The 27,621-nt window shown below is 42.4% G+C and overlaps 1 protein-coding gene across 3 annotated transcripts in view; it reads left to right on the top strand.

Annotated features, from left to right (window-relative positions):
* The window catches only part of KCND3 (potassium voltage-gated channel subfamily D member 3), a 409,555-nt gene that overhangs the window by 93,449 nt on the left and 288,485 nt on the right, over positions 1-27,621 (top strand). For all 3 annotated transcript variants that reach the window (XM_032487334.1, XM_032487335.1, XM_032487336.1), the window contains exon 3: positions 12,985-13,095. The gene's annotated coding sequence lies outside the window, so the exon portion shown is untranslated. The remainder of the gene's footprint in view (positions 1-12,984; positions 13,096-27,621) is intronic.

Genomic DNA, 27,621 nt, shown 5'->3' with positions numbered 1-27,621 from the left:
ATTTTAATACACACTTTTACCTTCCTTCAAATTCTTCCATATATCATTGATCTCTCTTTTAAGTACATTCTTTTATTTTTATTTCATTGTGTACTGAGTTTTCGTTCATGTTTTTTGGAGGTACTGTATTTTTGCATTCTATTAAAACCATCAGATTATTTCTGGAAATTTTCTTCTGTGTCCTGTAGTATATCATTTTTGGAGGTGTACAGGTAGAGTGACTAAAGTTTGGATGTGGCACAAATTATTTGGATATGGTAGTGGTTTTAATTTTCTGTCTTGATGAAAAGATCATAAGTCTTATATGATTGCAGATGAAATAGGATCATCAATCACTAGTTTTCTTTTACAAATGCTTTGATGTACATTTGATAATTTTACCACATTTCTAATAGAAAAAAATTTGATCTACTCTCCCTTTGCCCTCCGCAACCCCCAGCTGGGCCTCAGAGCTCCGCAGGTGCTCACCAGTACACCTCTCTCTGTGTCTTCTGGGTGACACTCCTCTTTTCCCTTAGGCCCCCTATCAGCCATATTCTTGAGCCTTTTGCTCGCCTTGAGCAAAGCAGGGACTCCCAGGCTTGGTGTTTTCCCACAGGCAAGGTGTGTGGACCGTCTCGGCCTCCTCTCTGTGCACTGGGGCAAGTCAGTGGACAGACCCCTGCACCTGACTTCCAGTCTGATTCTCAGTGACGCAGCTTCTCCTGCTCCTGTTTCTGGTCCTGATGTGCTGTATTAATGGACATACTAGAACTCACTTTCTTACAGTCTAAGTGAGACACACCCCCACTTCCTGCCCCGCAAGGTGCTTTATAATGTCTCTTTCCATGAACTCATTCATACTAGTAATGACTTGTTTCGTGTTTGGCATGTTCCACTAGACTGGCAGCTCTACAAGGATAGAGTCTTTGTCTGTTTTGTTAACTGCTGTATTCAGAGTACTTAGCACACAGCCTGGCACTAGTATATACATAATAAATATTTAGTGAATGAATGACTGGATGGAAAATTATAATTAGCAGTATGTATAGCAGCCAAGATTTTTCTTATTGTTGCTTCCAGCTACCACAACTCTTTTTTTTTTTAAGTGGGTCCTAATAGTATCAGTTAGGAACCAGAGAATGACAAATACATCATGTTTTCCAAACTTTTTAGGTCCTCTCCACTTTGTGAGTGTATCTGGGTAGACGATATTCTATAGCAAACAATTTCAAAATCTCAGTTTATTGATAAGATGATCGTTTATCAGTCACATCCCAGTTCAGTGTGTGTTGGTGTCGGGAAGTGGGTCAGAGGCTAGTTCTACTCATAGAGGGACCTGGAACCCTCCCATCTTGTGTCTCCACCCACTTCTACATGTTTGGAACCCTCTCCATTCAATCAGAGGATGGAGAAAGAAAGCATGGAGGATTGTGCTTGAGAGGTTTTTACGGGCCAGTCCTGGAGGTGGCCCATATTATTCTGCTCATATTCCATTGACCAGAACTCAGGCATGTGGCTACATCCAGCTGCAAGGAAGGCTGTAAAATGTAGCTAATATGTGGACCCAGGAAAAAGAGGTGAACACCAGCAGGCTCTGCCACAATGAGGCAAAACCTCCATGTGATGAGGTTAAACCTGGGAAGGGGTTTACATTCCAATTCTGCTTGCCTCTTAGAAAGCAGAGATTCCCTCCAGATTCTGTCGCTGAGTCATCCATCAATCTTTGTTTCCAACATTGTGAATTTTTATCCTTATCCATGTTTCCATGGGTATTTTAGTGGGGAAGTTGATAAAGGCTTCACTGGTCAATGTTAGGTTCAATTTTAAACTGGAAGTTCTCTTTGAATCCTCCCTGGTAGATGTTTTATTGTATGTTGTTTTGTTTTGAACCTAAATGAGAAATTGTACATTTATTTCCATTACGATTTACTGCATTAGAGTCAGACCGTCATTCAGCCTGCCAAGACTTCTTTGTATCTTCATACCATCCCCAAGGTTACTGTTGTATGTTCTCCAGGAGACTGCAACACATATAACCTAGATCATTCTTTTTTGGGCAGATGGAGATGACTGAGTTGGGTAGAGAGAGCTGGTCTCTCTTTTATAACTTAGGGGCTGGTTGACCAAAGTATTTGTAGCAGCTCCCCTTAAATATTCAGCTGCCCATGGCCTTCTCCTGCATGGTTAATTTGTTTGCTTGGTGACATTGTTAAAAAGCTACAGAGAGAGAAGGAATCTCATGCAGGGAAAGAAGCATGAAAATACCAATCACTGTACCATTAAGGGCCAGCCCGTGCCCCATCTCCTTCCTTCTTTCTACCCTTGGCCGCACTGAGGCCAAGTTTCCGGGATTATTTATTTACCTCTGCTTAGATGGGAGAGACTGTGGTCTTTGCTGGAGGCTCTGGTTGGACAACAAATATATCTAAATTGGGAAATGAATGCTAGGTGCAATGGTCAATTTTATATGTCAACTTAGTTAGGCTATGGAACCCAGATATTTGGTCAAACACTACTTTAGATGTTTTTGTGAAGGCACTTTTCAGATGAGATTAACATTTAAACGTTAGAGTAAAGCAGATTATCCTCCATAACGTGGGTGAGTGGCATTCAATCAGTTGAAGGTCTTAAGAGGAAAAAGTCTGACCTTCCACAAGGAAGAGGGCAGATTGCCTTTGGACTCTAGCTGCAACATCAAGCTCTTCCCTGGGTCTCCAGCCTGCTGGTCCACCCTGCAGATTTTGGACTTGCCAGCCTTCATAACCACATGACCCAATTCCTCAAAATGCCTCTTTTATTCCCTCTCTCTCCTTCTCTCTCTCTCTCCCCACCCCACATTCTCTGTTGGTTCTGTTTCTTGGAGAATCCTAACTAACATACTAAGCAATCACCATCACCTCTCCTCTAGAGATGGAGACAAAAGCACCATCTCCAGACATCCCTCTTTCCTTTTCCCTCATATGTTTTTCCTTAGCTCTTCCATGGTTCATCCCCTGCCTCCTCATCATCGTTGTTATCACCATGGCCATTTATGAAATACTTTTGCTGTGTGGGATATTGCATGGTGTTTATATGTATTATACAATGTATTCCTCACAATAATCCTATGAGGTAGAAATTATTATTATCTTCATTCTACAGATGAGGAGAGTATTGTCCAGGGAAGAAAACTGATTTGTCCAAGGTCATGCTACCAAGTGAAAAAATAATTTTCAAACCTGAAATATCTAACTCCAAAGCCCCCGCTTTGAATAATCATAGTACTATGATATCTATTACAAACCCTATTGTACAGGTATTACAGAAATTAAAATTTAGTATGCAGTGATCCTGAGAAGTTGAGTGTCCACCAGGGCCAGGGCTTAGAGAGTACCCTCGACACAGAGAAGTTAATACGGCCATGGAAGAGCACTCTATGGAGATGCTCAAGTTCTGGCTCTATTACACTTTCTATCTGTATAAACTTGGACAAGTTTCTTAACCTCCATATTCTCAGTTTCCTATTTGGTAAAATGGAAATAACACTATTTATGTGGTTTGTTGAGGATTAATTGAGATAAAGTTTGTAAAATACATGTTTTTAGACATCTGCTAATTATAGCCTCTCAATAAACAAAATAATCATTTATTAAAACAAAACAAAACAAAACAAAACAGAAAAAGAGGACAATTGAAGAACAATAGGCAAAGCCATAGATGGAAAAAGCTCATTGGCCAGAAGCACAATGTTCATGAGAGCTCTGCTCTCGCTTCTGAGGTTCAGGGTCAGTGACTCACTCAATTACTTGCTGCCAGGAAATCTTCAGCAGTGCCCCGCTGAGCACCAAGGCAGGACAGAGGAGGCAGCAGCTAGTCGGGGAGTTTTGACCCTTCAAGTGGTGGCATTCTTGATACTATTTTGTTGTCACTTTGTCCTGGGCTCTGACTCTAAAGTCACATTCTAGAAAACCTTCTCCTTGCCCTATGCTTTGTAGCTTTGACCCTCAATAGAAGGAGGGGAGGAAAACAGCTCTGAAAACAGCATTTCCTCTGCTGTTACAAATCTTTAAGAAGATCTGCAAGAAGGGCAGTCGGGTGATAGATGAATGACCCCCAAAGGACCTGGGTGCCCTCCCTTTGGTGTACAGAAGGGAGATAATGTATTCCGGCACTATCAGAGGCCTCAGTGAAGGATTCTAAACACTTCATTAAAATCTCACCACCAATTCTATTCTATCCTGGGGCTGCTAATGAAAGGGAAGAGTCATTTACAAACCTGAGCTGATGAGAACTACCCTGGCTCCCAGGGAGAAGACTGCAAGTGGCCTGTGTCAGCCAGGTGGCTTTACAGAAAACCCAATCACATAATCGAAGTCTCTGTAATTCAGTCTCAATTACTCCACGGTGTCCCACCGCCCCAGCCAGCTGCAAAGATTGTCCTGCATTTGGTGAATTACCATCTCCCTCCAAAGAGCCATGCTAAAGGAATTTGACTCCATTTACCGTATGCTGCCTCTTTTCTTCCTTTTCCTGAGAAATCATTTTTAAATAGGACCCACTCATTTCTCCTGCAACCTTGAGATACAGCCAGATCCCAAAGAGGGAAGCATTGGCAGAAAGTCTCGTGCATGTAGATGAAGATCTTTGTACCTGAGCAAGCGTCCCAGTGACCAGGATGGAGTTGGGTGTAGTCACCTCACTCCCTGACCAACGAACAGTCTGTGAGATGTTTGGAGGCTTTGAACTTTGGCTGATTTTCTTGGGTTGGTGGTTCTTCCAAAAGGACAGGACCATAATTTTAGCTTCAATAGGCAATGAGACAGACATGAAATGTGTGGGTCTTTGTTGTTATTTTCTCAAAGGTGTTGAGCAGCACCCAAGTTCTGCACTAGGATCTTAGGAAGACCTTGAATATTCCTTTTCCCTCTCATGCTGACTGGTTTCTCCAAAGGGTCAGGAGTATATCAGATCTGAAACTGGATACAGGATGCCAAAAAAAAACCCCAAAAAAACCTCACAAAAAATGCCACAGAGTGGATCAAGTTTAGCTTAGTATGTCTTAAGGGGAAAAGCATGTTCTCAGGACTCAGGGGTGCTGAATGAGTTCCATACCCACCAGTCTCATACTGTGAGACCTCAGACCAGCTGTCTAAACTCTCTTAACCTCAATTTCTTTATCTGTAAAGTGGGGAAAGCTATACTTGCTTCCCAGACCGGTGAGGAAATAATGAGATGCACTTTGTAAATGTACTTTGTAAATGCTAACATGTTTTACAAATATAAGTTATTTTTGGTTAAAATGAAATATTAGACCAAAGCTCTGTTTGCTACATTCCTCTTACTTCTCCTGATCCCAGCTGTTTAGAGAAAATCTCTTGGTCGTAAAGTCAAATGTCAGAAAAGGTCCTCGTTGTGCTCTGTGACTTGCAAAACAAATTCTTCAAGTAAAAGAGGCCCATTCTCTTTTTTTTTTTTTGTCTCCAGGGTCTACATGAAGAACAATGATAACTCCAGTTAACAGGTGCATGAAACTTTTTCAGTTTTAGTTTAAAAATCAGTTTTCAGTATGCCTCCTATGTGTGCACAATAACAATTCTTGGGCGATGCTTTTGAATAGATGCATGCCCATTTTATAAACAAACTGTCTGGGCACAGAATCATCTAGCATTTAAGTGGCAGATCCAGGACCCGATTGGAAATCTTTTTAACCACAAGTCCCGGTCTTTCCAGTACTGTTCCCCACGCTGCACTGACTCCCTGTGATCATACTTAGGTTGTAGGTCAGAGAGGGACTCAGGTCCCTTGTACAAGAGTTTGCACAAATCAGCCCCACTATGTTAGAAAAATCTGCCATCCTAGGGGAGAATCTGTTGCAGAGTCCAGATTAATTAATTAGTTAATGTTTAACCCACCCAAGAGTCACAGATTCTACTCTCAGGGAACTCACATGTAATACACAAGACTAAGTCATAGTCAACAAGGGTCTCCATAAAACTGTAGTGTCAGATTGTGTTTGTTTGTGGTGGTGATGATCACCATTTGGTTGGAAAAGGAGCTGGATCAATCCGGGAACCTTCCTGGAGAAGGTGACCCTTGAAATTTAAAGACAGTAGGTAGAGTGACAAATATTCTATAAATTAGGATGACTAGGACTCAAAGAAATGGACTGGAAGTGGAGACAAGGGAGTATATGTTTTCCTGCTCTACAGCCTATGGATTTTCCACTCCACCTTAACTATAATATAAACTTGAAATAGACCCAGTAACTATAAGCTAATATTTACATAATGTGCTGGTACATAATGTGCTTGCAAAGCACTTTGATTGTTGTTATTTTTCAGAATTTAATCTTCAGAGAAGTTTTGTCAAATAGTGTCTTCATCTGGGTTTCCCTGAAAGCAGAGCCTGAGATGAAAGCTCTTGCAGCACCCACTTATTAGGGCATCAAGCCCAGGGAGCAGGAATGAGAGAAGATGGGAGATAACCAGGGAAAGAGAGAGCACCAATATATGGATGCAGGATGGGGCTGGCAGCTGTTGCATGTGACTGACGGTTTGATTTCATGGCATAGCTCTCTGAGAAGCTATGTAAATTACGTCTAAGGATAGTCAATCTGGGAGGAAACAGGGGAAAAAATGTATCCACTGACTCCTTTTTCTAACTAGTCAAAGATTTGCCCTTTAGAGCATTAATTCCACCCCCCTTTTGGTGTCAAATATGTGGGTGCCCAGCAGACCTTGCAGCATGCTAAGCCTTGGGGACAACAAGAAAGCTCAGTATAGGAAGGTGAGATATCGTATGACTATATCCACTTAGAGTTGGTAAAATCCCATGCAGAGCTAGTTAACATAGTGATGACTGAAACAAGGGACAGAAGTGGTACAAAAGAGGGGTCTGATACAGTCCACCCCATTCACTGCTCAGATCTTCTTGTGCTCCTGATTATATCTGGATCCTATTTTATAATATGGAGCCTCCATTTTTATGAGAACAAAATTACCTTAATTCTCTCCTGAGAATTGAGGTACAAGTCCAAATAACCTGAGAGTCTTTTTTAAGGTGGTGGCCAGGAGCAAAAGAGTGAAAGCAGGAGGGTTAATGAAACAAGCTAGAGTCCCTTTTGCTAGTTCTGATTCCAAACCAGAGTATGATTGATACTCATGATTTCCTCCATCATCTATTCTAGCTAGATTTCCCTTAAACTTGGTCAACACTTCAGTTAGTCTGGATTGCTTGTCTGGTGGAGTGACCCAGACTTTCATCCACAAGAAGTCTGAGCTCTTGTAGAGGTATAGTTGCTTCAGCTGCCCATTTACCATCATAACTTGTCACAGAAGCACTAGAGATTTCCTAGTAAAGTTTCTTAGCTCCCCAACATATTCCCCCTGCCCCCTCCCTCCTCCTATTCTCATTATTTAGAAGCAACTCTGGAGTCTCACAGTAAGAAATTTTGATTACCCTTACAAGTTCAGGAATTTGGTGGCTGGTCTATGGCATGAGGACCCCAAAGAGCAGGCGACAGTCACAGTTTCAAGTTCAGTGTAGTCCTTACTGTGTCCTTGAGTGGAAGCTTACCCCACTGTTTCTTGATAAATAAGTTCTCCTACCTAGTAGAAGCTAAAGTTGCAGGGTGGAGTCAGTGAGAGTGAGGGTGAGAGGGCCAATCCCACTTCCATCTCTTGGCTCCTGAGTCCATGTATTGTAGCTGTTGGATCCCAGCAACATATAATGGTCTTTGGCTCAACATATACTACATTCTAAAGGAGAATGTTCTGAATTTATAAGTATTATTCCTAAACTGGGACTTAAGATGAGTCTTTAACCGATTATTCTTTAACCGATTATTCCCTCAATCTACTAGGTCAGCAGATTTGATTGACAGGGTACCTGATAAAAACAATAAAACTAATGGTCACATGTTCATTGCCACACCTCTTTTGTTGTAAAATAAGTCCTTTGGTCTTAGCAATGTCATATGGGATACCATGTTGGTAAGTTAGACATGTATAAGCTCTCAGTGCTGCTATTCAGAAGGAATTGATCAATAATAATGGTTCCTGTCTCCTCCAGGGTGGAAAGGGTCCAGTGTAATTGACCCACTACCATGTGCTTGACCAATCTGTTTGAGTAATAGTATTATATCAAAGGATTAGTGCATTGGCAGTGTGTAGACCAGCCTTGGTGAGTGACAGCTCATACTGTTGGTCCTGTGTATAACCTCTATCCCTGTTACCATGTTCACTTTGTTAGTGGGATCATTGTGCCAACACTGGAATGGCTGTAGAAAAGCTTGATAACAATCACAAGATGTGACACCCATTTACCTGATTGTTCAGAGCCTTCTCTGTGGTGAATACTCTGGTGGGCATTAACTCAAACAGGAAGATCTGCATGCTTTGTTCCCATTCCTTAAGACTTCATCCTCTAATTTTCCAAACTTTCTCCTTTTCAATGCTTGACTAACCAGCCAAGTAAATTACCAATACCAAAAAGTCTGTGTGTGTGTATATATATACACACACACTTCAGGCCACTTCTCCCTCCATCCAAATGTATGAACAAGTGTACTGCTCCCAGGTGTGTCCTCTAGGACAATTTCTCTTCTCCATCACACTTAGGGCCATCCCTGAATGGGGCTGTATTGTGACAGCAGTTCATTTCCTATTAGCATCAATATACTGTGTTGAGTCATCTGTGAACCTGGATGACATTTTTTGCTCCTCCATCAGTTGTCATAGGGAAACCCCCATGAGGCCATAGGTTTGAGAGGAGGAAGAGACATCTGTGCACTAGAGGTAAATGGTATGGAACTCTGGGCCACGTATCCAGGTGATTTATTTGGTCTTTTTGAGCTTGCTTGATTCTAAAAATATGATTTCTATTAGACAGTTGATTGTTACTGTGTTCTCTTGACCTTATGGCTTGGTGGATATGATAATTTTCAGCTCATGATGGGTAGCTCAGGTCACATAATCACTTTATAATCCAAGGTCAGGCATTTAGTTTCTGCTAGGATCCAGTAGCATACCAGGAGCTGTTTTTCAAATGAAAAGTAGTTCTCTGCTGCAGAAGGTGTGGCCTTTTTTTCAGTTCTGGACTTTAATTTTCCTGTTGAAGCTTGCCAATTGCAACCTTGTCCACCATGGATATCCTGAACACCACTGGATCTGCTGAGTCATACATCCCCAATGGCAGTAGGTTATTCTGCCTCTGGGGCTGGTACAGAGCTCTCTTGTTCTTGGCCCTATTTGAAACTGACAGCTTTCTGAGTCATCCAAAATTTTGGTCAGAGCATTATTCTCTAGTGTGGTATATTCTATCCTCAAATCCAAAGAAGTCTATCAGCACTGGCTTTCTTCAATGGTAAGAAGTACAAAGTGTAGCAACTTGACCTTTACCTTAGAGAGAATGTTCTGGTATGCCCCAAACCACTGGACTTGTGAAACTTTACCAATATATCAGGCCCTTGAGTCTTCCTGTGGCTTCTCTCTCATCTTTTAGCATGCACGTGTCTTGGGGGCATCTAGAATAGTTGCCTCTTCCTGCTCACTGAGTCCAGTTGTAAGATGTTATTAAGAGTGTACCATAATAATGTTTTGTGAAATTTTAGGGTGATCAAAATCTCCGTGGACTATATTGTGATGGAGAGTTAACATAGCCCTGAAGAAAGACAATTGCTGTCTCTATCATAAACAGATAACTGCTTTTATCCTCTTTTTGATGGGGATTGAGAACTATGTATTAGCCAGCTCAATAGCTCATACCAAAGGCTGCGTGAGTCTGCCTCAACAGAGAGATCACACCCAGGACAGCAACTCTGATTGGAGTTACTATTTACTTAAGGTTGTCAACCATCAAATGCCTACATTCATCTGTGTTTTATAGGGACAAAACTCCACTCAGGTAAACTAAATGAAGGTCTGATGAGACCATCACTCTTGCATCTTTTAAACCATTGATGGTGGCACTATGCTCTGCAGTTTCTTCTGGTCTATGTGTCTGATTACTGTTTTGGTCAGTGCAGAAGGTAGGGAGTCAGTCTATTTCAAAGGCTTTTACTTGGCCATGACTTCCATTAATGACCCTTATTTCATAGGTCAGAGAGCAATTGTGAGGACTCAGCCAGCTGCTAAGTACCTCTACCCCAATTATACTCTTGGAGACCAGGGATACAACCATAGAATGGGTCTGCAGACTAGGACTAAGGCCAGGATTCTGTGTATCACCTGGCTTCCATGAACTCTCTACCTTTAGGACTGTGATGGCCTTTCATGTCCCATGGGTCAATGTCAGAATCCATTTACAGCAGTTCTTGAAAGGTCAGGGTATTTGCTTTTCCCTAGTGTGGATATGCTCTAGCAAAGGGCCATGTGTCCCTGTTGGGAATCAGAGGAATATTTACCACGTGTACTTACAGTGGCATTGCATGGTTCTCACTCAAGGACACCCAGTCCTATCTTCAATCAGTGGGCTCTGTGTCTGTGTGCTGCCTTAGATCAAGAAAGTAAATAGAGACCATGACTCTCCACTTTGATGGCTGAATGACAGCCTTCTGCTCACCAGCTCTTGAACATTTTTTTTATACGCAAGTTGAGAAACACTCTCAAAGACTCTAGGAGCATCATGATATATTAGCCACTTCCCAGTGGTGTGCTGAAGCCAGTTCATATCAGTTCACAAGAACGGAATGTACATGTCTCTTCTCAACTTGATGGTCAGTGAAGTCAGATGGGTAGCTTGAAAATGGCCACGGTGGGACTATTTCCACCATGGAACCTGGCAAATGCTACAAATAAGGTCTTTGTTTTCCTTCAGAGAGCTGGTTGTTAAACACCTGCCAGCATATCACCACCACTGTCATAGATTCCTAACATCCAAAGCAATCTGATTTCTACTCTGGCCTTGCTGCCCAATACAGTAATTATGTCCACCAACCCTCTAATGGTTAAATGCAGCCACTTAACTTTTACCACCCCTCTATCCTATCAAATTCATTGCTGCTAGGAATCTCAGTTCCATGGCAGCCTCTCCCAACAGCAATTTTAGTTTACAGGGAAAAACCACCGCTAAGCTTCTCAGAGATGCTACTGCCCCCCTCACCCAAGTGTTCCTTAATGCTTTCGTGAAGAGGTTGTTGTCTAGGCTGTCCTGGAGGACATGCTTAGGTGGGTTCTTAAGTCTTATAAAGGGCATCCTTTATTAAACATTCCTGCTTTCTTGATCCCTTGTGATCCTTTCTTCAAAATCACACCAAGGAAGTTCCAAAATCTCCACCTGATTTACTGTAGGCCATGTGACTGTGCTTCACTGCTCAAGCTGTGCTGAGATCTGATCCTGGTTCTTTTCCTGGGGGCTCTGAGGGATAGCAGAGGATTTGGAAGAGAACAGTCATCATTTTGCAAAGCATCTGCCTCAAGTAAAGTTGTTACTAGCTCCCCAGGCAAGAAGAGGCTCTTCTCCCCTGGCAAGGGAGAAGGAACTACTTTTGCCAGCTTGCAGGGTTCTGAGGAATCTGAGGGTTCGAGATTCTCAGACCTACCCACTCAGACGCCCCCAGTGCAGGTTTTACAGTCTCTCTTTTTTCCTACCTGAGCCCTGAGTCTAATGTAGGAGAGTGGAAGCTGAGCATGTATGCTTATTGGCAGGTATAGCACCTTTACAATTACACCCTGGGCTTGGTTCAGCATTGTGTATCCTGAAGCTTTAGGCAATGAAAGTCTCCTTACAGCTGCCATGAAAGGCCTCTGGCTTTCACGTGGTGCTTTGAGCTGGCAGCTTCCCCGCCCTATCATTTTCTTTAGTCCAGGTTTCCATTGCAGTTAACAAAAGCCAGCTCACTCCGTATAATTATCAGTGCTTCTCTACTTTTCCAGTACCACAGCCCTCACAAATGTCAATACCTCATCCTGCACTTCATCTCCAAACATGAAGTGAAGGTTTAGTATTTTTATTTCACTGTGTGGTCCAGGTTATCTCCACCCTGATCGCTCTTAGCAGTGGGATCCTTACTGCCATCAGACTCTGAGTAATCCACCTCTAAAATCCCATCCTGAGAGTCTACTTTCTAGGGGCAGCTTTTTACTCCTGTTACCAACTGTCTTAGCTTGAGTTAAGAAAACAGAAACTGAAAATGAAAAGTAGAGACAAGGGTTTATATGCTGTTACTTTGTTAGCAAGTGTAATCCCAGGGAGTAATGAGATCAAGATGGGTGGCGCAGGGAAGGGGAGAGTTACTTCGAGGGTATGTTACCAACTGGCTGCTATAAAGTGTGACTGATTACTTGACTTCACAGCATAGTGTGAGAGAAGCCACGTAAGTAACATCTTAGCAACATTCATCCAGAGAGAACTGGGGAAGAATTTACTCATGGGCTCCCTCTCCTAGTGGTCAAGATTTTGCCCCCTACGCACTAACTCCCCTGGATTTCTGGGTGGCATGTGTGTGTGTACCAAGCTGGGTCCTGAGATATTCCATGCCATGATGTCAACAGGAAAGCCCTAATTTAGGAGGCAAGAGTTGTGCAGCTGGGGCACAAGGCAAGGCACTGTTAGGCTGTGGCTACGGAAAGTCAGGTGGAGCTCAGAGAAACCTGGAAGCTTCAGTGGTACATGAGATGAAGGTACATTGGGTGAGGCCAGGGTGATCTGAAGTGGCACGTAAGAGAGTCTGATACAGGTAGGTAGATTGGACTGTGAGTTCCTCGATGGTAGAGACCATGTCTTATTCATCTCAAAATTAACGATTTAATTAACATGATTCCTGGCACACAGTTTTATTGATCAGTAAATATCTGTTAATGTCAGTTAAGTGAGTGGCATTATTTTCTCCATTTTTTCCCCCAGTCTTATTGAAATATAATTGACATACATCACTGTGTAAGCCTAATGGTTTGATTTACACGTTATGCAAAATGATTACTGCAATAAGTTTAGCTAGCATTCATCATCTCACACAGATACCATAAAAAGAAAAAGCAAAAGAAGAAAAAGCATCGTGTGATGAGAATTTTCTCCATTTTACAGATGCAGAAAACAAGGCTCAGATGGGGCCACCGACATTCCCAAATCGAACATATTTGGTTGGATAAAGGAGCGGAGGCAGGAACTCTGGATTTTCTCTTAGCTGTGCTGAAGGTAATCAACTCCCAGTCAGCCCCTCAATGGCCATTCCTTGGGAGAGTTAAAATTTCATTTGGCTTTCCCAAGCCAGCTCCTTCCAGAACTCAAATAAGCATTGGAAGGTAAACTGGCCACCAGCCATGGTTTCATGGGATGTTTTCCAAAACACAAGACCATCGCAATCAAAGGGCCTGAGAGCAAACATTAATGAACTTTAGTTCAGTCCCTACGAACCAAGGAAGCCCTGAGCTGACCATGTTTATGTGACCTCCAGACAGAGGGTTGTTCCTGCAGGGCTGACTTCATGCCCCTCGCTGCTCTTCTCATGCCCAGTTGACTGCGTTGTCCCCTCTCCATAGTGGCCAAGCCACAGGCCCCTCCCTCTTCCTGGCCTCAGGAGCCTTGATCGACCTCAACCTTCCCCAAGACCTGGCAGGGGAGAGGCAGCATCTACTCCTTAATGAGCTGTCATTGGAGATGAAAGATGAGTCTGCAAAAGCTCAGAGCATTCCAGCTCCCCAGCCTGCCAAGTGCAGGGAGGGTAGGCATCAGGAGAGAAGTACCTTCCAGGGCAGGTTTCTGTGGACCCAGCAGTAAAGGCAGCTGCCTCCTCCTTCCTCCCTCCTCCTCCTCTTGCCCCTAAGTGCTCCCTCCATGACATCACCGTCTGCAGCAGACTGTTCAGCTGCCTTTTTTCCAGCAAGACAATTTGTTGTGTGGTCTGGGGGTGCAACTTACTCCTCTTTGCAGCAAATGGTGGGTCAACAGTATTTTCCAAGTTGGGTGTGACAGGACCGTAAGTAGAAACAGATTTCCCAAAGCCCCCAAACACTTTGTCCTCCTGAGCTGGGAGGATCAGCATCCTTCCGGGTAGATGTCCGGCAGTTTCCATTCTGCCCGAGCACTGGCCCTCATCTTTCATACCAGAAGCTCAATAAGATGATGGGCTTTCCCTTTTAAAACCACCATGCTGGTTAGAGGTTAAATGTTTGCATGCAGGAACAACATCCAAGATCAGGCTAAAATCTTTGGAATACATACATGTTCCTGTTTAAACGCTCAGGATGCTAACCTCTCTCTGCGCCTTTCCAACCTCAACCCCAAAAGCCCTTGCACCAAGCAGCCGGGGGCTAATAACTGCTGCTTCCAGAGTTTGGAAAGGGTTGGGCACTGTGCTAAGCATTTTACAGATAGCATTTCATTTCACCTTCACAATAATCCTATTTGGTAAATTGTTTTTGTCAGTCACAAGAAGGAGGTGTTTGAAGGCCAGAGAGCTGAGTGATTTAACACCACGTCATTCAGTCTGAAAATGGCAAAATCCAACTTGGATTCAGGTCTGCAGATTCTATACCCCATTCTCTTCGCACAACCACAACTCTACCTTTTAGGCAAATTAATAAATGAACAAACACTGACTGAACACCAATTATGTACCAGGCTTTGAGCTAGGAAGTTTCACGTGGTATTCTCGTTCACCTGACGACAATCTTGTTTTACATGAGGGGGAAATGAATTCCTGGTACTGGGATTTGAATGCTGCTTGGCTCTAAGACTTTTCTTTTACTTTCTTTTTTCCTTCCCTCCCTCCCTCTTTCTTTCTTCCTTCCTTCCTTCCCTCCCTCATTCCCCAATTAATTATGTATCAATTTGGCTAGGGTTAGAATCTTATTTTGGCATTGTTAAGAGAGAATTTATACATTGTGTCTAGCTCAGTGTTTGGCAGGGGGAGGCACTTAAATAATGTTGATTCCCACCCCACCTCACCCTCAAATCATCTAGAGAAGTTTTATCCCTACTTCCTCTTCGCTCCCTGGTGAGTAGAAAAGGATAGCTCTTTCCGAGCTCTGTATGGGGGAGAGAGCTGTCTCCTCCACTTGGCTGGTGTTTCCTCTGCCTGGAGATCTGTGCCTTGCAGACGGTCTAGCTGGGCCCTTTCAGGGCCGCTTGGAAGAGCTGGGGCATCCTGTCAGCACTGGGGCTCCTTTCTGCTAGTTTCTGAAGAGTTAATGAAAAGGTAAAGTTTGCAGGATCTCCATACACAGGCTTTGTTTTTTCCTTCTTTCTTGTTTTGCAAAGAAAGGCTCCTGCTGGCCTTTTAAGCCCAAGGAAAACTTAACAAACACTTACTGCAAACCACCTTGCTTTTTACCCGCATTAAATAGCCTCCCCCACTCTGGAGATTCGCGTCCCAATCCCTGCAAAGGAGCAGCAGAGGCGGCAGGATATTGCGGCTCATTATGTTTCTTTGCTGTGTCAGTCGTCTTTCCCAGAGGGGGATGTAATACTGTCTTCATAATACTCAGCCCCTCTCACAAGTTGGCAGCTTCTTTCTCTCAACTTATATTCTTGGCTAAGCATGTGTTCACAGGGATTTCAAAAAAGCCTCCCCAAATTCCTGTTTACCCACTTTCTCAGAGCATTTCTGAGACAGCACAAGGATGTGTTGGCTCTGAGGTTTGGCTTCCTCTTGCTAATGAGGCTCAGGCTGAGCACCGTCCCCAGCCCTCGTGGCGGTGGGGGCGGTGGGGGAGTGCAGCTCTGCCCTACTTCCTTTGCCCTGGCCTGACCCTGTCCCCACTGGATCTGGTCATGTCCTCCCAGTCCTTGGCCCAGGTACCGCCTCTGAGTATCCTGCCCAGATCTGGACCCAGTGTGGGTCTCCACACTTGACTTTGGAATCTCACAAGCTGTTTATTTAATTCTCAGGGCATCTCTGGCCTTGCCATTTCTCCCAGGTCCAGTGGTGTTCTGTGCATCTTTGTTAAGAATGTTAAGAGTTCTTTTCTGATGGAAGTCCCCTGAGTTCTGAGACTGATCTGTTTTGATGAATTTTATTTTTTAAATTGAAGTATAATCAGTTTACAATGTTGTGTTAGTTTCTGGTGTACAGCATAGTGATTCAGTGTTTTTTTTGTGTATATATATATATATTCCTTTCATATTCTTCTTCATTATAGGCCATTACAAGATATTGAATATAGTTCCCTGTACTGTACAGTAGGACCTTGTTGTTTATCTGTTTTATGTATTTTATACATAGTAGTTAGTATCTACAAATCCCAAGCTCCTAATTTATCCTTCCCTATCCCCTTTTCCCCCTGGGAACCATAAGTTTGTTTTCTATGTCTGTGAGTCTGTCTCTGTTTTGTGAAGAAGTTCATTTGTGTCTTTTTTTTTTTTTTTTAGATTCCACATGTAAGTGATATCATATGCTATCTTTCTTTCTCTTTCTCTCTTTCTGGCTTATTTCACTTAGTATGATGATCTCCAGGTCCATCCGTGTTACTGCAAATGGCATTATTTCATTCTTTTTTATGGCTGAGTAGTATTCCATTGTATATATATACACCACACTTCTTTATCCAGTAATCTTTTGATGGACATTTAGGGTGCTTCTGTGTCTTACCTACTGTAAATATTGCTGCTATGAACATTGGGGTACAAGTATATTTTGATAAATTTTATGATGCTTAAGTATTGAACCCTGGTTTTGGGATCTCCCCAGGAATAATAAAATAATTCACTTATATAGCTCAGGCACTGTTCTAAGTGCTTTATTCATTTAATCCTATTAATAACCCTATAAAGGAGGTAATATTCTTCTCCCTATTTTAAAGATGAGGAAACTGAGACACAGAAAGATTAAATTACTCCTGCAGTGCCACATAAACTAGGAAGTGGTAGAGCTACGATCATAATCCGGTCATTCTCATGCTCTTAACCATGACATCAAAATTCTCTGAACCAGTGGGTACCTGAGGCTAAGCTGAGGAATGGGCCCTGGAGAAGGAAGTCTCTGATTTGCTTTCCTGGACTTTAGGGTCCATGCGTGAATCCCCTCCACTCTCATCTCAACATCCTCATTTCTCCTCACTCTCATAGCAATTCTGCTCCAGCCAAGAGAAACCGCTCTCTGTCCACCATCACAACCACACCACTCCCTCTGCCATCTGTATTTGTTCATCCGCTACCTCTTTCCTTGAATACCTTCTTCCTCGACCCCAACTGAAATCTCACCTTGCTTTCCTCCCCAAATTATTCCCAAATCTTATCTACTCCAGGAAGATATCCTTGTTTTACTCAATCCTTCCCATTTCTTGATTCAAATTCATTTGTTGCTCTTTGGGGGAAGTATGGGGGAGAAAACCAACTGAGAGTATTTTCTGGGTGGGTGACACTGGAGACCTCACTGGAGAGAATCTCGATCCAAGGTGGGACAGCCTCCTTCAAGCCCCAGGAGTCTATTCTTCTGTCACCTCATCCAGTGCTTCATTCTTCCATGAGCAAGGCCCTGTATTAAAATTGGGGGGGTGGGGTGGAGCTAATATAATAAGGTTCAGTCTTTCCCCTAGATATACTTGCAGACTAGCACTGGGTTGATAGTATAGGTACATAAATAATTACAATTCAAGAAGCAAGACGTCAGTGTCTCAGCAGAGACATCCTGTGCTGGACGGTCCTGAGATGGGAGAGATCCCCGAGGTGGGGGCAGGGAAGGAAGCCCAAATGGCAGAGGTGGCATCTGAGGGATGCGTTCATTTTGCAGACAAGGTTTTCAGGGCTAAGGGACAATATAAAATTGGCAATGCAGAAGGAATATTTGGGGTTGAATAAAGAAATCTGTGTGAATTAAACATGAGCAATAAGACTGGAAATGTAAATTGTGGTCAAAATAGAAGGAACCTTACGTATGAGAGCATACTTAAAAATCATAGCTATTAGAGAATAAAGAGTCAGGATTTTATAGTGCATGCAATCAGCAGCCTTTGTAGGCTTTTAAGGTGGGGAGGGAAATAATCAGAATTCTGAGAGCCACGTGGAAGAGCTCAGGTGTTAACAGCTATTGTAGAGGCCAACAGGCCTTTGTAGAAATCCAGCAAAGGGATCATGGCCTAAGCAAAGGCAATGGCAGTGGGAGTGGACAGAAAAGGATGAATGTGAGATGCATTTTATTGGTAGATTAAATTAGATTTGCTATCTGACTAGATATGAAAAGGGAAGGGGTAAAGATGAGTCCAGGACAGTAACAGGTTTAGGAAATTAGGAGGAAATGGAGATTTTGGTAGGTAGGGGTGGGATGGGAAGAACTGATAATGAGATCAGTTGAGACCTTTTGGGCTTGAAGTGCCAAAAGAACCTCTAGTAAAACCATTAGCACACAATTTGGAATTGTGACAAAAGCTGGGGCAGGGTAGTCCTGGTGGTCCCTATCAGAGAGGGCTACTTGGGGCCATTAAGGATTTGGATCTCTGCTGCTACCTCCTGCCCAAGCCAAGGACAGGTATTTCCTGATCTACTTCTCATTCAGGTGAAAGCGCATGTGGTCCACAAGCACCACTGTCGTGGGTTTTTGCCTCAATTTAATGACTTATCTTTTCTTCCCAAGGTCACCCTGACCTCTCTGCCAGGATCCTGGGCCACAGGGGAGGAAGCTCCTGGATGGAGATACTGATACCTGGTCTTTCCTCCAGCTCCCATTCACACTTTTTCTTAATGTTACTCACAGAGTGACTTTTCTAACGTGTTAGGGAGAAAAATGCCTTGTTAATTGCTCTCTACTTTTCATTAACTAAATCTAGAATCCCTGCCCCTTCATCAGAAAACTGCAGAATTAGGAACATCTGTTTGTCTCTCCATTGACATTACTGACCTTGACACTGATTGAAATTAGTGAGAAACTTCCTTTTTGAGCTATTGTCCCATAATAAGTAAACATGATATTAATTTTCTAAACATGCTCTGTTGGGAATAAATCTTTGACAAATGTGCATCCTTGCTGAACATTACTCACTCTTCTGCTTTTCTAGAGGAGGAATCTTTCCTTGTTTTTGGCAACTTTGAGGAGTGTCATTGAATTGTCCAGGAGTTGAGAAGAATCAGGATGAGAGAGAAAGAGGAAGAATAGGAGAAAAAAAAAACCTACTTATTTTCCTTTCAACAATAATTGTAAACATTTTAGAGTTAGTCATCATTCCTGAAGAACACTCATAGATATTAGTTCTTTGGATTCTCAACCCATGAGGAAAAAAGATAAGTTCAGTCCAAAAGCATTTACTGACCATCTGCTATTATAAGCCAGGAAATTAAAAGTTCAGGAAACATGAAAACAAATAAGACACAGAGTAAGACCCATAATAGAGCCCATAGTCCCAGTGGGAAAGACAGATAAGTAATACAAAAAAAAAAAAAAGTAGGGTCCTATGAGATACGTAAAATAGTCCAAGGATGTACAAGGTTTAGAACCAGAACAAAGACTCATTTCTCTGGTATAAGGTAGAGAGTCCACAGGGGATGGGCTTCTTAGTAAGATTTTGAAAACAAACGGAGAAATTATAGGAAACTCCAGGCAGAGAATTCAGCGGGTGCAAATGAGTGTAACAGCATGGTGTATTCATAGGGTTGTGAAGGGTCTTGCCTTGCTGGAGAAAAACGGGGGGAGGTGCTTCAGGATGTGTTGGAGGGTCAGGTGGCTTTCAGGAGAGGTAGACGGGAGTTAACCATAATTCCACGAAGTACCTTGTAGGATGTACTAAAGAGCTTGGCCTTTATCTTAAAGATTGAAGGAAAGGCAATAAGAGATGATTAAACAGAACCTAACTTTTGCAGGTTCTGGGATAAAAAAATATGAGTTCAGTTTGGGACATATTATATTTGAAGTTTCTGTCTAAATTAAGTAAATATATATATATATATATATATATATATATATATATATATATATATAAAATTAAAATATTCAAAAGGACATATGGGATTTGTTCTCAGGGGACAGTTTGGAGAGGAAGAAGGGGGAATCATCACATAGATGGCAGCTGAAGCCAGTGTAGAGGATGGGCTTCACCAAGGAGAGTGCACAGAGTCAAAGGCAGAGGTCTGGACAGCACTGGGGACATCAGCATTCAAAAGGTAGGCAGAGAAAGAGAAGCTTGTGAGAGAGATGAAGAGGAAATGTCCCAAGCATTAGAGGATGACAAAGATAAAGTGAGGTCAGGAAAATCAAGGCAAATTCAAGAAGAGGTGCAGTTATCAGAGTTGACTGTAGAGAGGTCAAGCAAATTATGGACTAGAAAGAGTCCCCTGGATTTAGCAAATACAAGAATCTCTCAATGGGAACAGTAAGAATCTTGGTGGAGGACTGGTAGGTGGAAACCCAAATGAGAGATGAGAAAATGGAGGTAGAGATTGGAGTCTACTCTTTTTTAAAAAGCTGAATTGTAAAGAGAAGTGAGGGTGAGGGAAACACTGAATCAAGGGAGTTTTTATTTATTTATTTTAAGATATGAGAGACTTGAGCAAGTTTGTGTGATTGTAGGAAGGAGGAAGTCTTAGAAGATGAAGATAAAAGAAAGAGAGGAGCTAACTGAAGGAACAAGGTCCTGTTTCCTGAGGAGGTGGGGGAGTGTGAGTTGGGATAAGACGCAGAGCACAGGAGGAAGTGTGGCCTTGGGCAGGAGGAAGGGCAGCTCTTCCTCCAAAGGAAGAGGGAAAGCGAGAAGGCCATTGTTAAGGCAATAGGTAAGGAAGTGGAGGAAGAAACAGGAAAGGAAAGGAAATCAATTGTTTTGAAGCTAACATGAGCTGATCTGGTGAAATCACATTACAACTTTTTGACCCAGCATCACTATGATGGGAAATCTCTGTACTACAAAAGCTTTCCAAGTTCTGGCTAGTAGCCTGCATATAAGACAAAGCCAGATGCTGTGGTCAAAGAATATGGAGGATTCTTGGAGGTGGTATCAAGGAGATCTTGCCAATAATGGGAATGTTTCAAAAGGAAAGTACAAATGATTTTCTAATAATAAAAGCTGGTTAGGTAATTTTTGTGTAGGTGGTTGCCCCTAATTTTGCATCTCCTGACTTTTCCCCAATCTCTTGTATAGCTCAGTTGAAAATTAACTCTAGTTAAACATGCTACCCCAAAAGCAAATTGGGCAAAGTCTAACACTTCATGGATTGATCATTGAAAGAGTCCCTCTTGCCTCACACACACATATTGCAGCCAGCCCCTGGCCTTAACAGATCTGCTATTCCCAGTGGAGGCTCTTTCTAGAGATCAAGTCTCTTCGAGCACTGAGAAGTTAATTTGGCATAATTAGAAGATATGTCAACTTATATTGGTTTCCTTCCCAAAGAATCGGGAAGTATCTGTACCCTGGAAACAGCACCAATTCCCAGCCAGAGGGTGAAGGTAGTTTGACTTTGTTACACTCTCCCGTTCTTTTTCTTTCTATGGCAGCTAGATTCTCTTCTCTCCTGACACCTCCTGATCCTGCCATGAAAACTCACTTTCAGTACAGTAGTCATTTGCACCTTAATGTGAATCTAGGGAACTGGTTTATGCTCTAGGGGACATGGTTACACGACTTCCTTTTTAATTGTAGGATTTGATCTGTTAGAAGGGTTGGACATTCAGAAGCAGGAGGGGACCACAACTTCTCTTAGCACATGAGCATCTCCTCTAACTATGTTTATGGCTGATTTTGCCTGGAAATATGGCTCCTACCAATGATGGGGCAAATGGAGGTCACTGGGGTTACTCACATCCCAAATGTAAACCATGAGGACTCAGCCTCTGTGACCACTGGTCTTTCCTTCATCCTGCCCTTGTTCTAACCTCCCAAATCTTCCAGACTAGGCGGAGCTCCCAGGCACTTTTCTGGGGTGAGAGCCCAGCAATGGCCAGAGCCTTTGAAAATTCCTCTCTGGCATCCTCCTAGTTTTCCTTCTTCAGGGTTCTTTGTTGATGGAAAATGAATGAAATATAGCATAAATACATGGAAACAAATAGAATTCTTTGTTAGCAGAAACACAATCTTATTTTATTTCTTTCTCCAAAACCCTTATGAGCACCCTTTTCTTCTGTCTCCTTGTTGAAACCAATGTCTGTTGGATGGCCCTGGCCCTTTTAACTGTACCTGAGCACATCTGGATGCCTGCAGTTCAGATGTTGGGACTGTGCTTTGTATAGACTATTTCACTCAAGCTTCATCTTCAAGCAAACAACTGTGTCTTGGAAAAGTCCTGTATCTCTAACCTTATTTCATGCATACTTCATACCAAAGGATGAAAAATTGGAGTTGACACCATGTGGATTATTTATATGGGTAAAATCCCACCAGGCTGCTCAAGATGTAATACATGCATTTGCTATTCTGCTACTCTGGCCCTAGGAAAACCAATTCCACTTGACACAGGAATCAGTTGCCCCTGAGAACACAATTCCTTTAAAATTTTCAAGAGACTCCAGTGGAAAGACTGTGGAGCTTTGAGATCTGGGTCTGTCCAGCTCCTGGGATGCTGTGATTCAGCATTCCTACATAGAAGTTTTACCAAACACTAAAGTCAACATCTGGAATAGAATCTTGGTAAGATTGAAAATTGAATTCACCCTCAAATATTACTAGTCTCCCTTTTCCTGAAGAATGCTCTAACACCAGGGAAGCTAAGGGGAACCTGCACCAAAAGTGGGGAACTCAGAGAAGAACACTCACACAGTGAAGTACAGATTTTGTATGTTTTTTCCTGATTATACAAGCAACAGTGATATGTGCCCACTGAGGAAATTTTGGAAAGAAAGGCATAAAGAAGAAAATTAAAATTACTCATCATTCCTCATTCCATCTACCCGTAACAATCTGATGTATTTCCTTTAATCCATGTGTATATTTTACAAAATAGAGGCATATCACATGTATAGTTTTATATTCTGATTTTTGCACTTTGTATCATGAATGTAACCAGTTTGATTATAAAGTCTCAAACTCATCAGGGTATAAACATGGAATATTTAACTTTTCTAGTAATTGTTACTACCATGCTATATTAAATCTCCTCCCATTGGGGAGAAGACAGCCTTGACAACAGTTCAATCTGTCTCCATAACTTTTAGTCATATTCAGTTATTAAAACTGTTTCATTTTTATTACTAAACCTAGTATTTCACATTAAAAATTTCAATCCTGTATTTGGTTGATTCAAAACTCTCCTCAAAATTCCTCCTATCCCCAAGGGACTGTCTAGATCTGTAATGTATACTGGAAGAGACCGTACGGAGGAGGCAGAGGGCGTAGTCTGGTCTTCTCATATATCCTCTCTCTTTTCTCTGCCCTTACCCCTCCTGTATAGGGATATACGCAGGGGAGCAAAAGGGAAAACAACACCTCCTATGTGACTATGTGATTATATAGGCAACAGTGATATGTGCCCACTGAGTAACTTTGGCAAGTCGCTGCCCCTTCCTGTTGGTTGTCACCACCACTGCAGCTCTTCGCCATCTAGTCGCTAAGATGGGCAGAGGACCTGACAGTCCTGCTGGTGAGGGGCCTGTCCCCATGGTACTCCTTTTTGTCTCCAAGTTCAGCATACCTACTGTGCTGATACACCTTCCATGGCCCTACTGTGTGGCCTGTGGGCACAGGAAATATCTGGAGGATACTCAAGGAGGTAGTTCTTGTCCCCTCATCACTTGGCAATACCTCAGTACTCCCTCCCTTGCCCTCAGTGTTCTCCTCCCAGCTCTAGAAGAACCTAAGAATGAGATGTCAGGCTCTCCTTCTTGGATATGCCCCCAGTACTTGTAAACCATTCCCTTGGGACCCACTCTTTTAGCTTGAAGGTGGTGATAAGTTTCATTTTCATCATCTTTTCTTCCTTGGGAAGATAAAGAGTGGATAAACGCTCTTGACAAACACTATACTCCCTTAAAAAGGTGACTTTATTTTATAGCTTCATGATAAAAAGTCACCAAATCAGTTCAACTTTTGTCAATTTTGTTAGTTTGGGAGTCTAAAGATTAAGAAAGAGATCTCCTTTAAACTCAGCCCTTATACTATATAATTATTTTGTTTTCATCTATTCTCTGTCTCTGCTGTAAACTGCTCTATTCCCAAGGGTAAAGTTCTCAGTCAGTACCATCCTAGTACAACAGCACTTTGTGAACATCTTTTTATGTTTCAGTCATACAGATTACCACATTGTTAAAACATTCATATTGTGTATGTATAAATACAACAGACACAGCAAGGGCAGGGGTGCTGGTGAGGGACCTTGACTTACAGTACCAAATGACAAAGAGAAAGGGGATACTAATATTAAAATACATGGGAAGAACTACTAAGCAGGCTGTATATTTATTTTATAAACAATGCTGCAGTGAACATCTTTGTTCACATTTTATATAATTTTCTTAGGGTTATAGCTAACAGTTATTAACTACATCTTCTATGTTGGTATTTTGCTAAGCATTTTAAAAGCATTATCTTATTTAGTCTTCATAGGATATAAGTACTATTACTGGATTGATATACAGAGTTTGTTTATTTAGTCAACAATAATGTTGAGCCCCTACATATGTCAGGCACTGTTCTCAGTGTTCTCACTCATCCCTACCTGCTCTGACACGGGTGCACTGCACCAGTACTGAAACTTGCCATGTGACAGTAGTGGGTGGCTAGAAGCGGGACAGGGAAATCTCTCCCTCTCCTTTGCAGATTGAGCATATCCCTAGGGTTCCAGTGCACTAGACTCAGGTTCCAGGTGCTCTCTCTTCTTTCCAGGAATAGAGTCAAAAGTGCAGGCTATGTCAAAAGTCATCAGGAGAAGGTTCAGGAGCTCCTTGCATTGTTTGAAGGCCTTTGAAGAGCCAGAAAAGTGTAAGTACTCTCCAAGGTGCTGAAAACACCAGCCGTCCCTGTGCATGCACAAAAGATTAGGGTCCCTGTATTTATCACTTGATTTTCTAAAGAGTCAGCAGGATAGACGCTTTATCTTCCAATCACTGTTTAAGTAAGGAGAGAACTGAGTTCTTGAATTTCCCTCCTTTCTCTTGTCCCTAGGACTAGATGGTATTAAGCTGTAGAAGTAACATTCATGTCATCTGGGGAGTGACCCATACTTCCTGGAGAAGGGGGAGTGGGAAAAGGCACTTAAGATATCTGAGTCCTTGGTATCCCTGGTTACCATTGTGTGAGTCACAGGTGTGTTAGAGGGAAAGAGAGTAGGAGGAATGAAATAGGTACTAGATGCTCTGGGTAATCTTTTCTTTCTATTTACTCAACACCAATGCTTTTGTCTTTGTCTTCTTCTACTGGGAAAACATTAGGATTTGGACAAGAGGCAGATATAGCAGTAAAAAACTTGGCATATAGTCTCGCAGTCTCAAGTTTGATTTTCATAACCCCTATATGTATGACTTAGGACTGGATGTGGCTCCAAGCCAGAGAAAACAAAACAATCATGGGCTAACAGGAGTTCATTTTCCTCATATCAGTCTAAAGGTAGGCAGTACAGGGCTGATGAAGCTATTCAAGAGTGTCATCTAGGGCCCAGGTTCCTTTTCTCTTCCTGATATGGCTTCTTAGCATATGATTTTCATCCTCAGGATTGCAAAATGGGTGCTGCAGCTCCAAGCTTCATGCTCATGTTACACTCAGGAAGAATATGTGAGGGGCATAGTAAATAAGTCTGTTTCTTTTTCTTTTTCTTTTTCTTTTTGGAGGGGGAGGAAATTAGGGTTTTTAAAATTTATTTTTTAAGGGAGGTGCCGGGGATTGAACCCAGGGCCTCCTGCATGCTAAGAATACACTCTGCCCCTGAGCTATAGCCTCCCCCTTAAATAAGTCTGTTTCTTAAAAAATGTTTCCATTTATTCACCCAGGATCTTTGTCTTACGTCTTGTTGACTAGACTCTCTTATTGCAAGAAAAAGTATAAAAGACAATATTTTAGCTTTCTAATCTTTATAGTAGAGGAAGGCAAGGGAGAAGCTAGTTGTAAGTGTGATTGTCTGTCTCATTGTCTGTGTGACCCACAGAATCACTTTGATTCATGTCTCTGTAAAATGGGGACGATGATGCCTACCTTTGTGGAGCTGTCTTGATGTTTCCTACCTTGTAAAATTGAGATAATGTATGATGAATCCTTATCACAGTGCCTGGCATGTCATAAGCTCTCTACATACCTTTTAAAAAGAAACAGTAGGCTAGATCTATGTTCACAGACTATGGAGAGAAAGAAATATACAATTCAGAATAGGGTCCCAGCCTCTCACCCTAGAATTTCTCACTTAGCTGGGAACTTGGCTGAATTCTGGGAACTTATATTCATAATCTCTATTGATGGCAGCGGGCAGGGATCAAGAGACTACCAGCAATCTTGGTTCCCTCTGCAGTGTTGGTTATTACACATGGGATATTTAAGAACGCACCCAATTGGGCATGATGTTTGTGCTGATCTGCCTCACTGTCATAATTGTTTCCCTGAAGAGCTGTGAGTAAATAAAAATTTGGTTAATATCTTTAGATGTGGAATTGATAGATCTGGATGTGTGGTCTGGCTCTGCCACTTACTACCATTGTGACCTTGGGGTTAATCTCTGTGGACTTCAGTTTACTCATCTGTAAATTGAGGACACAACCACTCTTACCCACCTCAGAAGATTTTGGAGACCAAATGAGACAATGTATACTAAAGCCTTTTGCAAAATAGAGGTACACAAATAAAATGCAGCTTTCAAATATTTGGGAGGAGCTGGAGGTACATGGAAGAAGGTGGAGGCTTGGTGACTCTCATCTGTGAGAAGGCTCTTTCTTCTGTTAATACATTCATCAGAAGAGGCCCAACCACTCCCATCTCCTCTAGATTCTGGGCCCATGGGCCCAACTAGGCAAAAATGCCAAATGGGTAGTTTGTCTTCATCCTCCTCCTCCCATTCTGTGACCACCCCACTGCTGCTCCAGGACATCTGTGCTCTCCAACTCTCTCTAGCATATCAGACTCAGCTCCTGTGTGCTGGACAGGAGGACAAGAATGCTTACAGGATCAGGCAACGGAAAATTAATTTTGTTGAACCCTAACATGTGCTGGCTGCTCTGCTGGGTGTTCTAGATATCTGATCTATTTTAAGTTGCAATACCCTCTTTGCAGATACATATTTTATGCACACACATATGTATATAATTTTTAAAATGAGAAAAATGAGGCTCTCTTTAAGAAAAGATTAAGCAACTTGCCCATGGTTGCAAAGCTAGTAAGTGGCTGAGTGAGACTGCAGTCTAGCTCTTCAGCTAAAGAGATCAGAGGGCATAAACTGGGAGACAATTTGCCCAGTGTTGTCACTTTACAGGTGCCTATTCTAAGGGTTGGAGCATTGAGGTGGCTTGCCCAATGTCATGACAATTAGCAGGGCTAGAACTGGATTCCAGATTTCTGAATGGCCAACCGAATGAATGTCTACTGTGTGATCATGCAGTCCTGACATCAGCTGAGGGATGGGAGTGGAGCCTCAGGGCACCAGGGCCACTTCCCACCAGAAATCACAGGTGGTGAAGTGGTTCCTATCAGATTAAGTATTGACAGACTCTTCCGCTCCCTTTGAAAATATATCTCCTCAGAGAAAGCCCTACCTAGCCATGCTCCAGCTTTCAGTCAGAATCTGGCGGGGAGGGAGCAGAGAGAAAGGAGAACAGAAAAGAAACTGAAAAGCAAGAGAGAGCAAAACAGGCAAGGAAAAAAAATCAATGCCTCCTTGCAAGCAGGTGGG

This window comes from Camelus ferus, chromosome 9 (genome assembly GCF_009834535.1).
Source record: "Camelus ferus isolate YT-003-E chromosome 9, BCGSAC_Cfer_1.0, whole genome shotgun sequence".
Lineage (NCBI taxonomy): Eukaryota > Metazoa > Chordata > Mammalia > Artiodactyla > Camelidae > Camelus > Camelus ferus.
Note: the sequence above shows the minus strand (reverse complement) of the source record. Positions and strands in the feature narration are given on the sequence as shown.